The following is a 12755-nucleotide window of genomic DNA, read 5'->3' on the forward strand; positions in this document are numbered from 1 at the left end:
GAAGCTCCGGACTGGTAGCCAGAGAAACATTACAAGAGCGCATGCGCGTTAGCTGCCTGGTTGGAGCAACCAAATATAAACTTTTTAACGCAATTTTAACGTCATAGAAAAAATGTATGCGACAGTTCATCTAAGTTTTTGTTGCTGTTTTTGAAATATTTTATTTAAATGTGAGTGTGTGTTCTCCGAGTCCGATCGACCTCGGGTATTACCCACAATGTTAAACAGACCCGGGACCCGAAGTAATAGATTGAGACCCGACCCGGACCCGGCTGAACATTTAAAATATAGACCCGAACCCGTACGGGTCTCGGGTCGGGTCCCGGGTCTCGGGTCTTCTGTGTAGACCTCTAATGTGAACCTTATGATTGTTGATATTGCGTCATTATTTTCTAACGAAATCGTGTAAAAAAGTGTAGGCCTACGGGTTTATTTTACCGGTTAGTCACATTTCCGAGGGAAATGTTATGACATGTTAATGTAAACGTTATTTAAACGTTATTCCTCTTTGTGTTGGTGCTTGTCACGGTAACGTGCACATTTTCTCATTCATTACGTTTCTGAATGTTTTTTTTTCTTCTTTACAGCATTCTTTACAGCTGCATGTCACAGATGAATCTGGGACAGAAGTGGATGCGGATGTGTTCGAGGAGCTTTTACAAGCAGGGAACCTTACCATCCATGTGTCCACAGAAAAGTCTACAGGTGAGACTTTGCTCCGTTAGAGTGTTTCAATTAAAGCTGGACTAGCCTGTTGTGCCCTAATTTGCTAGACAGTTTGGTTGTCAAGCCTAAAAGAAGTTGTTAGAGGTTCTTGAGCAAACAAAAGTATTTAAAATGTGTATGTTTCTTTTAAATGTCTTGCAGTTGTGCTCAATCATTCTTCGTCAGAGTCGCTTGTGTCCGACATGTCATCCTCTGTGGCGTCTGATTCATCAGATGCAACAGTCATTCTTGATAGAAACAATGCGCAGAAAAGAACCCACATTGAGCGGGAATCAGCAAATGAGGTATTGGGGAATTTCAGTAATAAATGAAATTAGTTATGTTATGATTTCGGTCTGTTTGGCTGCTTTGTCTTTGTTTCGCTATGTTTTGTGTTTTTGTTTTGACAGCTCCACACGTGCGCGTCTTCCACCTGGTGATCTCATTACCTCTGACTTCTCTCACCTGCGACCCGCACCTGATTCTCATTATTGCCCAATCCGGTTTGATTTAAATTCCCCTCGTTTCCTTTGTTCATTGCAAGTTCGTCTTTGTATGTGCCTGCCCGCTAGCCAGTCTAGTTCTAGTCTTGTCTGTATCTGTTTATTCGTATCGTATTATTCACCGAGCTCTCTGCTGCCTTGCCTCTTAGTTTTCCCTGTCCTGCCGTCAGTCTTTCCCTATTGGAGTGTCAACTATTATCCAGCTAAGGACTCTCTGTCTGTGGTATCTCCGAGCGCTGCTACAACTCTTGCGCTGTCCAGCCGCAGTGCGCTTCGGGCGCGTAATTCTGCGCTCTTCTCGGACCGCTGCAGTGCGCTGTCCAGCACGGACTCTGCTGAAGATCTGACCGCCTCTCTCTCTCTCTCCCACCAGGATTCCTTCTCTGTGCCCTGCAAGGATTTCAGCAAGTGGATTTCAAGTGGATGTCCTTAGTGTTTCCCACTTTGTGACTTTTGCATTTACACATACACACACACATAATTACATGAAGACATTGTTGTTTGTTTATTTTCTACACATACCCACTGATACTGATATTCATTAAAAACCCTCTGCATCGGGATCCTTGACTTTTGTGGTTCTTGACAGGCCGTGACAGGACGAACTTGCCACAATGGATCCCGCGGAGGTTGATTCTCTTCGGACGGCGCTCGCCCAGCAGGGTTCATGGCTAGGACAACACTCGACTCGTCTCACCACTACTTCTCAAGAGGTTGAGGGCTTATCTGCTCGTCTGAATGACCTTTCCGCTCGACTTGACCAGGTCAGTCATCATGCCACCCAGCCTAGTCAGTCGTCGCAGACGGAACCTCACGTTTCACCCCCACCTCCATATAATGGCGATCCCGCCTCCTGCCGGGCTTTCCTCTCACAATGCTCGCTAGTTTTTGCCCTCCAGCCCCGCCGCTATGCCTCTGAACGCACTCGGGTTGCGTTTGTGATTACCCTTCTTGTTGGCAAAGCGCGCGAGTGGGCTACGGCCGTGTGGAATGCTAATGACCCTTGCTGTCGGTCTTTTGACGAGTTTAAGGAGGAGATGGAGAAACTCTTTGACCGGTCGGTGCGTGGGGACGCCGCTGCAGCTCGTTTGGCACATCTTGTTCAGGGCAGACTCACAGTTACAGATTATGCCATAGAGTTCAAGACCTTAGCGGCTGCCTGCCACTGGAATGAGGCGGCCCTTCGAGCCCAGTTTGTAGAGGGGTTGTCCAATGATATTCAGGACGAGATCGCTCTTCAAGACCTTTCCCCGTCACTAGATGCCATCATAGATCTGGCTCTCCGGATCGAGGCCAGGAGACTGCTTCGCGATCAGCGACGCTCCATTCGTCAGCGAGTGTTTACGGAGGAGAACACCACTTCCTCTTCCTCACCTCTGCCGTCAGTCGAGCCAGAACCCATGCAGCTGGGGCGTTTGCGCCTGTCTCAGAGAGAGAGAGAGAGGCGTATACAGAAGGCCCTGTGCTTGTATTGCGGGAAGTCCGGGCATTTTGCTAGGGTCTGCCCGTTAAAAGCCGCTGCCCATCAGTGAGTACGGGAGTCCTGGTGGGCACTTCTTCAAAACTCTCCCCTGTTTCCAGTACCCAACTCCCCGTCATTGTGTCCTTCGCTGGGCGTGATCATCCGTCCACTGCCCTTCTCGATTCTGGCGCGGAGGGCAACTTCATTGATGAAGCGCTGGTTCGCGCCTGGGGTATCCCGGTTGTCCCTCTCCAATCCCCTTTGGATGTCTGGTCCCTAAAGGGGCAGCAGATGGCGCGGATTACACACTGCACTTCTCCTGTGAGTCTCTCTGTGTCTGGTAATCATCGTGAGGAGATTGTGTTGCATATCCTTCATGCATCTCTATCTCCTATTGTTTTAGGGCATGGATGGTTAGTGCAACACAACCCTCACGTTGATTGGCAGCATAGTGTTATCTTGTCTTGGTCTCAGTCTTGTCATGTGTCATGTCTTGGTTCTGCTGTTTCTGGTTCTGTTCTTTCTCTCCCTCAGGTTCCGGCAGTCGATTTGACCGGGGTCCCGGCGGAGTATACGGATATCGCTCAGGTGTTCAGTAAAGCCCGGGCCACCTCCCTTCCTCCTCACCGGCCATATGATTGCGCTATTGATCTCCTCCCTGGCACTTCTCCGCCTAAAGGTAGACTTTATTCGTTGTCGAGTCCTGAGAGAGAGGCTATGGACCAGTATATTAATGATGCTCTGCGTGCCGGTCTCATCCGTCCCTCCACCTCGCCCGCAGGGGCGGGGTTTTTCTTTGTTGAAAAGAAGGACGGCTCCCTGCGTCCTTGTATTGACTATAGGGGATTAAATGACATTACTGTTAAGAATAGGTACCCCCTTCCTTTAATGTCTACTGCGTTTGAGCTTTTGCAGGGAGCGCAGGTCTTTACTAAACTAGATTTACGCAATGCCTATCATCTGGTGCGTATAAGAGAGGGAGATGAGTGGAAGACAGCATTTAATACCCCTACTGGACACTTTGAGTATTGCGTTCTGCCTTTCGGGCTTTGTAACGCTCCCTCAGTCTTCCAAACTCTGGTGAATGATGTGCTGAGAGACATGATTAACAAATTTGTCTTTGTGTACATGGATGATATTCTCATCTTTTCCCCCTCTATGCAGGAACACACTCAGCATGTCCGCCGAGTCTTACGCCGGTTGTTAGAGAATAAGTTGTTTGTTAAGGCGGAGAAGTGCGAATTCCATCGTAAGTCAGTTTCGTTCTTGGGTTTTGTTGTTGCCCCAGGTGAGATCCGTCCCGACCCAGCCAAGATCAAAGCGGTTGCCGAATGGCCAGTCCCCGAGTCCCGTAAGGATTTATTAAGATTTCTGGGCTTCGCCAATTTTTACCGGCGATTTATCAGAAATTATGGTCAGGTTGCTCAGCCTCTTACTGCTCTCACTTCCACTAAGGAGAGGTTTGTCTGGAATTCTAGTGCTCAGGAGGCCTTTGATAATTTAAAGTCCCGGTTTATCTCTGCTCCTGTTCTCTCTATTCCAGATCCGGCTGCTCAATTTATTGTGGAGGTGGATGCTTCGGATGTCGGGGTAGGCGCCGTTTTGTCTCAGCGGTCTGCTAAGGATGGCAAGGTGCATCCCTGTGCCCTTTTCTCCCATCGGTTAAACCCAGCAGAGCGAAATTATGACATAGGTAATCGGGAGCTGCTGGCGGTCAGACTAGCTTTGGGTGAGTGGCGTCACTGGTTGGAGGGGACCTCGGAGCCCTTCCTGGTCTGGACGGATCATAAAAATCTCGAATACATCCGTTCAGCCAGGAGGTTATCTTCTCGTCAGGCTCGTTGGGCACTCTTCTTTGACAGATTTAACTTCACCCTCTCGTACCGGCCCGGTTCTAAGAATACCAAGCCCGACGCTCTCTCCCGTTTGTTCGAAAATCCCGGTTATGATGGGGACGAAACCATCCTCCCTGAGGGGCGGGTGGTGGGTGCCCTGCGCTGGGGAATAGAACAACGGGTGAGACGGGCCGGCCGGGAGGGGGAAGTGCCAGAGGGGTGCCCAGCGGGTCGATTGTGGGTACCGAATGCGCTTCGCACCGAGGTCATCCGGTGGTGTCACGAGTCCAAGTTAGTTTGCCATCCGGGGGTTCAGAGAACGTTGGCTACCGTACGTCAGCGTTTTTGGTGGCCCTCTATGGGTCCCGATGTCAGACAGATTGTGTTAGCCTGTCAGGTTTGTGCCCGCAATAAGGCCTCTCATCAAGCCCCTATTGGTCTGCTTAAACCGTTACCCATCCCCTCTCGTCCTTGGTCACATATCGCCATTGATTTTGTAACCAATTTGCCTAGTTCTAAGGGAAACACTGTTGTTTTGACCATTGTGGACCGCTTCTCCAAGGCGGTTCATTTTGTCCCTTTGCCCAAATTACCCACCGCCAAGGAAACTGCCCAGGTAATGATCGAACACGTCTTTCGCTTACATGGTCTGCCCACAGACGTTGTTTCAGATAGGGGTCCTCAGTTTATTTCTCGTTTCTGGCAGGAATTTTGTAGACAAATAGGTTCCACAGCTAGTTTGTCTTCAGGGTATCATCCTCAGACCAACGGGCAATGCGAACGGGCTAACCAAGATTTAGGTAGAGCTCTCCGCTGTCTGACATCACAATATCCGAGCTCCTGGTGCCAACAGTTACCCTGGGTTGAATACGCCCATAATTCTCTTCCTGTTTCTTCCCTTAACATGTCCCCATTTGAGGCGTCCATGGGGTTTCAGCCCCCTTTATTCCCGTCACAAGAACCTGATGCGGTGGTTCCGTCTGCTCTTGCTTTTGTCCGACGTTGCAAACGCACCTGGAGAAAAGCTAGATTTACATTACGTCAGGTTGCCAGACGAACCAAAGCCGCGGCCGATCGTCACCGTAGAACCGCGCCCCGCTTTATCTGTGGGCAGAAAGTATGGCTTTCGTCCAAGGATTTACCTCTCCGTGAGCCTTCTCGCAAGCTGGCTCCACGATTCCTTGGGCCATACAGCATTGTTAAGGTTATTAATCCCGTGACGGTCAAGCTTCATATTGCCCCCTGCACTCGGTCGGGTTCACCCAGTTTTTCATGTGTCTAAACTGAAGCCTGTGTATTTTTCCCACCTTAATCCTGTTCCCTCTGCCCCCACCCCTCCCACCCCTCAGCTTATAGATGGTGCCCCTGTGTATTCAGTTAAATCTTTACTGGATGTGCGTCGCCGGGGTAGGGGATTTCAATATCTCGTTGACTGGGAAGGATATGGTCCGGAGGAGAGGTGTTGGGTACCGGCCCGGGACATTCTGGACCCTGGGCTGATAGAGGATCTCCGCCAGCGACGGGGTGAGCCTCCTCATGGACCGCCCGGTGGCGGTCGTGGGGGGGGAGTCCTGTTATGATTTCGGTCTGTTTGGCTGCTTTGTCTTTGTTTCACTATGTTTTGTGTTTTTGTTTTGACAGCTCCACACGTGCGCGTCTTCCACCTGGTGATCTCATTACCTCTGACTTCTCTCACCTGCGACCCGCACCTGATTCTCATTATTGCCCAATCCGGTTTGATTTAAATTCCCCTCGTTTCCTTTGTTCATTGCAAGTTCGTCTTTGTATGTGCCTGCCCGCTAGCCAGTCTAGTTCTAGTCTTGTCTGTATCTGTTTATTCGTATCGTATTATTCACCGAGCTCTCTGCTGCCTTGCCTCTTAGTTTTCCCTGTCCTGCCGTCAGTCTTTCCCTATTGGAGTGTCAACTATTATCCAGCTAAGGACTCTCTGTCTGTGGTATCTCCGAGCGCTGCTACAACTCTTGCGCTGTCCAGCCGCAGTGCGCTTCGGGCGCGTAATTCTGCGCTCTTCTCGGACCGCTGCAGTGCGCTGTCCAGCACGGACTCTGCTGAAGATCTGACCGCCTCTCTCTCTCTCTCCCACCAGGATTCCTTCTCTGTGCCCTGCAAGGATTTCAGCAAGTGGATTTCAAGTGGATGTCCTTAGTGTTTCCCACTTTGTGACTTTTGCATTTACACATACACACACACATAATTACATGAAGACATTGTTGTTTGTTTATTTTCTACACATACCCACTGATACTGATATTCATTAAAAACCCTCTGCATCGGGATCCTTGACTTTTGTGGTTCTTGACAGGCCGTGACAAGTTAGGCTATTAATCCTCAAACAGAAAGATTCTGTAGAAGAACTGTGGTTTTATTGCAGGAATTTCTAACATGATGACTACCTTTGTGATTCTTCTTCATCTTTTAGATGGTGAGAAACGTTCTCCAGTCTAAGCCGGGGGGAGAAAAAATCTTGCATGAATATGACAAAACAAAGACATTGACGGATGCTACACGGCGACAGATGGTAAACCTCCTGGTTGCAGACATGATGGAAGTACATGGGTAAGTATACCATGTTGGTATCACTTTACTTGAAGGGGTGTGCACAAGACTGACATGACATCTTCATAATCATGACATGGAGGTTTTATGCATGTTTATGACAACTGTCATTAAGTATCATTCGCTTAATTATGACATTTTTAATGCAAATAGGACATTGTTTGAGATGTCTTTGTTATGGCAACTTGACGTAAACCAATACATCAAAAATGACAACATAAATAGTCTTGTCCTCAACTACAGTGGTACAAATTGAATTTGTCATTAAAATGTCACTTTAATGACAAATCCAATTTGAGTTCAAGAAAACTATTCATGACACGGTTATAAAATAATTTGTATTAAGGGATAATGTATAGCGAGGCAGTTGTTATAGCGAATACAACCCCGACAGGCTGTTTAGGAGCCAGACGCGAAGCGGAGCCTGAAGGGGTTGTATTCGCTATAACAACCGCCTCACTGTACATTATCCCGCTTATTACATGGCTACCTACCAAATACATCAATAATTTGACACAACATATTGATTTAAAAGGGATTATATTGATTTAAAAACTATTTGTATTGCTTCCGCTAAAGAAAATAGTCTGCTCCGTCTCTACGGTTAGAATCCTGCTGCGTCCATAGCAACGCACTGTTTTTCATGGCAACGCTCTGTCAAGAAATAACAGACCGCATTCTACATTCGAATTCAACCAAGCCATGTAATAATGAGTATTAACACTTAATGATATTTTAATGACAAATTCAATTTGTACCACTGTAGTTGAGGTCAAGAAAAACATTCATGACACAGTTATAATGGCCTCACGACAGGCAATGTCAAAACCGATTACATGACAGTTTAATGTAATGTGAACCCATAAAGCCAAGTGGTTCCTTAAGTTTGATAATTAATGTGCTATGTCATGTTTGTGACATATTTATGACAATTTATGTTGTATTGGTTTATGTCAAGTTGCCATAACAAAGACATTTCAAACAACGTCATATTTTCATTAAAATGTCATAATTGAGCGAATGACACTTAATGACAGTTGTCATAAACATGCATAAACCTCCTTCATATTCATGACATGTCATATCATGATTATAAAGGTGTCATGTCAGTCTTATGCACACCCCTTTAAATAAAGTGATAACTTTACATTAAGTCCATATTTTATCCCTCTTGGAGGGGGAAAAAGCTTGAACAATAATATATTTTCTACTTTTAAAGGAGAATACCACCAACCCATGTGCGAACAAAATATGCTGTTGGCATCACCACTCTATTTCCCCACCTTAGCGATCCATACTCTGGAAACGGATATGTAAGTTTTTTTAAAATATATTATATTTGCTTATATTGCAGTATATGAAAAGAATGTATATGTTATTTATTTCTTCTAATGTTGCCATGTGGTGATGTGACCCCTGTGTTGCATACCGGGAAGTGCCAAGGAAAGTCCCAGAGTAAAGGAACTCAGAGCAAGGCTGTTGCACACTAATACTTGAGGTGATACACATCCTTGTTTGCAAGTATGCTGATATGTTTTATTTGTAAGGCACACCAGAAAAGTTCTGCATTGCTTTGTCAGCATTTGAGACTTCACCATGGATTATATCCAGCAAAGACATTACGTTTGAAATGTGGACAACCGGGATGTTCTTTATCATTTTGTACGTATTCAGGGTTCAAAAACACCTCGTTCGTTTGCACAAGGCCACTTGTTCACCAAATACTAACACTATTGACAATGTGGACACTCAAAGTGAAGGTGATGAGCCTTCAAGTTCTCAGGCAGTCTGTACTGACACTCATGAGCCTTCAAGTTCTCAGGCAGTCTGTACAGACATTCCAGTAACTAGCCGGACCTCTGTTGACAAGCATCATTTGTTAAACCTGTGTGGATCTATTGTAGCACAATTGCAAGCATCAGGTGTTGCTGAGTGCACTGTCCAAGCAATGGTAGGGTCAATGGAAGAGCTTGTAAATGACATTCATGAGCAAACAAGAGAAGCTGTTCTCAGCTGTACTTCAGAGATTCAAGCAACCGATTTGGAAAAAAAGGTGGAAAATTGTTTTGATCAATTAGAAAATCCTTTCTCAGTCTTAAATACAGCAGCCAAACGACAGAAGTTTTTCGAGGAAAAGTGGGAAATAGTTGAACCTGTAGAGTGTGTTCTTGGGGTGCGTTTTGATTTGCGTAGAGATTGGACAACAGGAGTTTACAATCAGATCCCTGTAACAGATAAATTTGTGTATGTACCCATCTTGGGAACCCTGAAATCTATGTTTAAGAATAGTGAATTATGTGAAAGTTTCCTGCAGGTCAAGCAACATAAAGAAGGTGTTTATAAAGATATATGTGATGGTTCATACTTCAAAAGGAATGATTTGTTTTCCCAGCAAAAACATGCTCTACAGATTCAGCTTTATTATGATGATTTCGAGACGGCAAATCCCTTGGGTTCAAAGAAAGGGATACACAAGCTTGGTTGCATTTACTTTATATTGAGGAACCTGCCCCCAAAATTTAATTCTGTTCTTATGAATATTCATGTTGTGGCACTTTTTCATTCACAAGACCTGAAGAAATATGGATTTGATGAAATACTAAAGCCTCTCATTGATGATGTTAAAACACTAGAAATGGAAGGAATAGAGGTACCTTTCTCAGACTCACCATTGCGAGGGACTGTTATTCAAGTAACAGGTGATAATCTAGGTTTGCACGGGTTGTTTGGTTTGGTTGAATCCTTCAGTGCAACATATTGTTGTAGATTTTGTCTAACTACAAAGGAAGAGTTACAATCTGTCTTCACTGAAGATAACCATTGCATGATTTTCCGTACAAAAGAAATCCACGCAGAACATTGTGCAGCTCTACTGGAAAATCCTATGTTGGGTTCAACATTTGGTGTCAAGAAGACATGCTTGCTCAATACACTTGTTTTTACAACATCTCTGATAACTATGCAGTTGACATCATGCACGATTTGCTTGAAGGTGTAGTGCAGTACGAATTGAAACTAGTATTTCAATACATGGTCAATAACAAGAATCTGTCTTTGGAAACATTGTCACAGAGGATCCAAAGTTTCAACTACGGTTATATTGAGCGAAAAAACAGGCCAAGTGGGTTGAAAATGGATGAGGGTAGTAAAGATCTTGGATTGAATGCAATTCAGTCGTGGTGTCTTGTGCGAAATGCTCCCCTGATTTTTGGTGATGTAATTGAAAGAAATAACAGGTACTGGAACTTGCTCCTCCTCTTGATTCAGATAGTGAATATAGTGTTTTCACCAGTTGTTACTAATGGTTTGACGTATTATTTGAAGCATTTGATTAATGATCACCACAAGCTGTTCAGATCCTTGTTTCCTGACAGAAGATTAATTCCAACGCATCATTTTATGATACATTATCCAAGGTGCATTCGTAAAATAGGTCCACTTCTTCATATAGGGTGCATGAGGTTTGAGGCCAAACATAATTTTTTTAAACGATCTGTTAAAAATTTCAAAAATATCACAAAATCCTTGGTAAGACAACACCAGAGACAGTTAGCTTATCACTGGGAGAATTTTAATTTTCAGAGGTTTGAGTTTGGTCCAGTGAGGAAAGAAATGATCGATAGCTTGGAGGGTGGTGAGAATTTAAGTGCTAAGTTTCATGTGAATGCACTTATTTTGATGACCACTTTAATGCATATTGTATTGAGGAGAGAGCTGATTCCTTTTCTGTTATTTCTATTGATGAGTTGATTTATTACAGACCGTATGACAAACAGTTTTCTAATGAGATGGATGAAAAAACATATGTAGTGCCACATTGCCATTTTGTGTGACCTGTGCTAGAGGATTTGTTGTCCATTGTTAAAGCCAATGCTTTGTTGTGGATGGTGTGCTTTATTAAATACAGTTTCACTTGAACAATTTCCCTGTTTTTGTCTTTTTTGAAAATTAGTTAGTAATTTATACCCAATAGTATTACAAATCAATACGGATCAATTCTACAAGGGATGCATTTTATGTTAAACTTTACATCCTATGTAGTGTTAAACAACCCGGTAGTGTTGAAAGAAAAATACACATTTGGTGTTAAATTTTGACACTACGCACTGGTGTTAGGTAAATTCAACACTAACCAGTGTTGACTAGTGTTAAATGTTAACTATTTAGAGAGTTAATGCAACTCTGTCATAGTGTTAAATATTTAACACTTTGAAAAGTGTAGTTTTAACTCGATCTAGTGTGGACCAATATAGACACTTTTAAAGTGTTGAATTTAACTCTGTAGGTGTTGAATTAGCACTGCTGATTTTGCTGTGTAAGGGTCTTATCTAGCAAAACGATTGTAATTTTTGACAATAAAAATAACAAATATACACTTTTAAAGAACAACTTCTCGTCTAGATCCGGTCGTGATGCGCCAGCGTGACCCCACGCAATGCGCCATGACGTCAAGAGGTCACAGAGGACGAACGCGAAACTCCGCCCCAGTGTTTACAAGTGTTGAGAAAGAGGACAGACCGACGTTGTTGTATGTCAACTGATACTAATTAATGTCTTTGTGTCAGTTTATTGTTTACAATGGTCCGCAAATGTGCGTTTTATATACGTAACACGTGACCTCCCTACGTCACTATGCATTTACGTTAGGTCGCGCTGGACCGGACCTAGACGAAAAGCTGTGGTTTAAAAGAGCATAGCTACATAACAATACTAAATTCACATTTTGATGTGATATATAAATATTGTAAAAAAATGAGTTTCTTGACTATAAATTAAGAAAAATCACAGCTCTTTGCCTCTAACTCAATGTATTTCAATGGCTCACTATGGGCTCCTAGGAACTAACTGAAGTCTCCGTGAATCACGTGACGGCCGAGCTTCTGGACTTCCGTTGGCACAACTCTGTTTTTCTATGGTTCTGGTTTTAAGGTGATTGTTTGATTTTGCCAGTAAAGTCAGATGTTCTGTAATTTTATTTTGAAGATTTGGTTTTGTGTTTAAGGTTTTTAAAAAGTGGGCAACAGTTTAAAGAAATGTGTTTTAGCCATTGTAAATAAACTATAAAATGACATTTGTGACAACTAATGTTTCCATTTATAAAATGGGGTAATGAATAAGAATAAGCCATTTATATTGAAGACATGTTTGTAAGCCTCTGAATGGTGTGAGGGCCCCTCTCTTTCTCCGGTGGTTTCTCTGGTACCGTACAGTTTTACGCTGGGTCACATGTGGGAAAAGACCACTTTTAGCAGCAATTTTTCCAAATAAATTTTCAAACATGAAATTTGTAGGAACAATTTAGTAAGAATGGCCACATGTATGGAATGATTTAATACAGTTTCCTTTGCTCTTTTATAGCTGTAAGGTAAGAAGCTTGTTGACTACTGAGTTTTTACATTTACGCATTTGGCAGATGTTTTTATCCAAAGCATTTTTAAGAGTAAGAGTGTTTCCTGGCTCGAACCCATGAACGTTTGCGTTGTTAACGCAATGCTCTACCATGCTCTCAGAAAGGCTATGAAGTTTTAGTGTCAAAACTTTAGAAAATTGATTGTGTGTTATGCAAGAGAACTTGCTTTGTAAGTTGTGTTCTCAGTTTAAAGACATAGAGATCATTTGTTAATTGGGGCACACGCCCTCTACTCACATTCATAGGTCAAGTTTTTAAACTCT

General features: G+C 43.8%; 1 long non-coding RNA gene across 1 annotated transcript; it reads left to right on the forward strand.

The window, feature by feature from the left end:
- Positions 1-840: 840 nt before the first annotated feature.
- LOC129454451 (uncharacterized) lies at positions 841-8480 on the forward strand. Its single transcript, XR_012359737.1, has 3 exons — positions 841-1010; positions 6946-7082; positions 8302-8480. It is a non-coding gene; the product is annotated as an uncharacterized lncRNA (long non-coding RNA).
- Positions 8481-12755: the final 4275 nt, after the last annotated feature.

This window comes from Misgurnus anguillicaudatus, chromosome 20 (genome assembly GCF_027580225.2).
Source record: "Misgurnus anguillicaudatus chromosome 20, ASM2758022v2, whole genome shotgun sequence".
In the NCBI taxonomy this organism is placed as follows: Eukaryota; Metazoa; Chordata; class Actinopteri; order Cypriniformes; family Cobitidae; genus Misgurnus; species Misgurnus anguillicaudatus.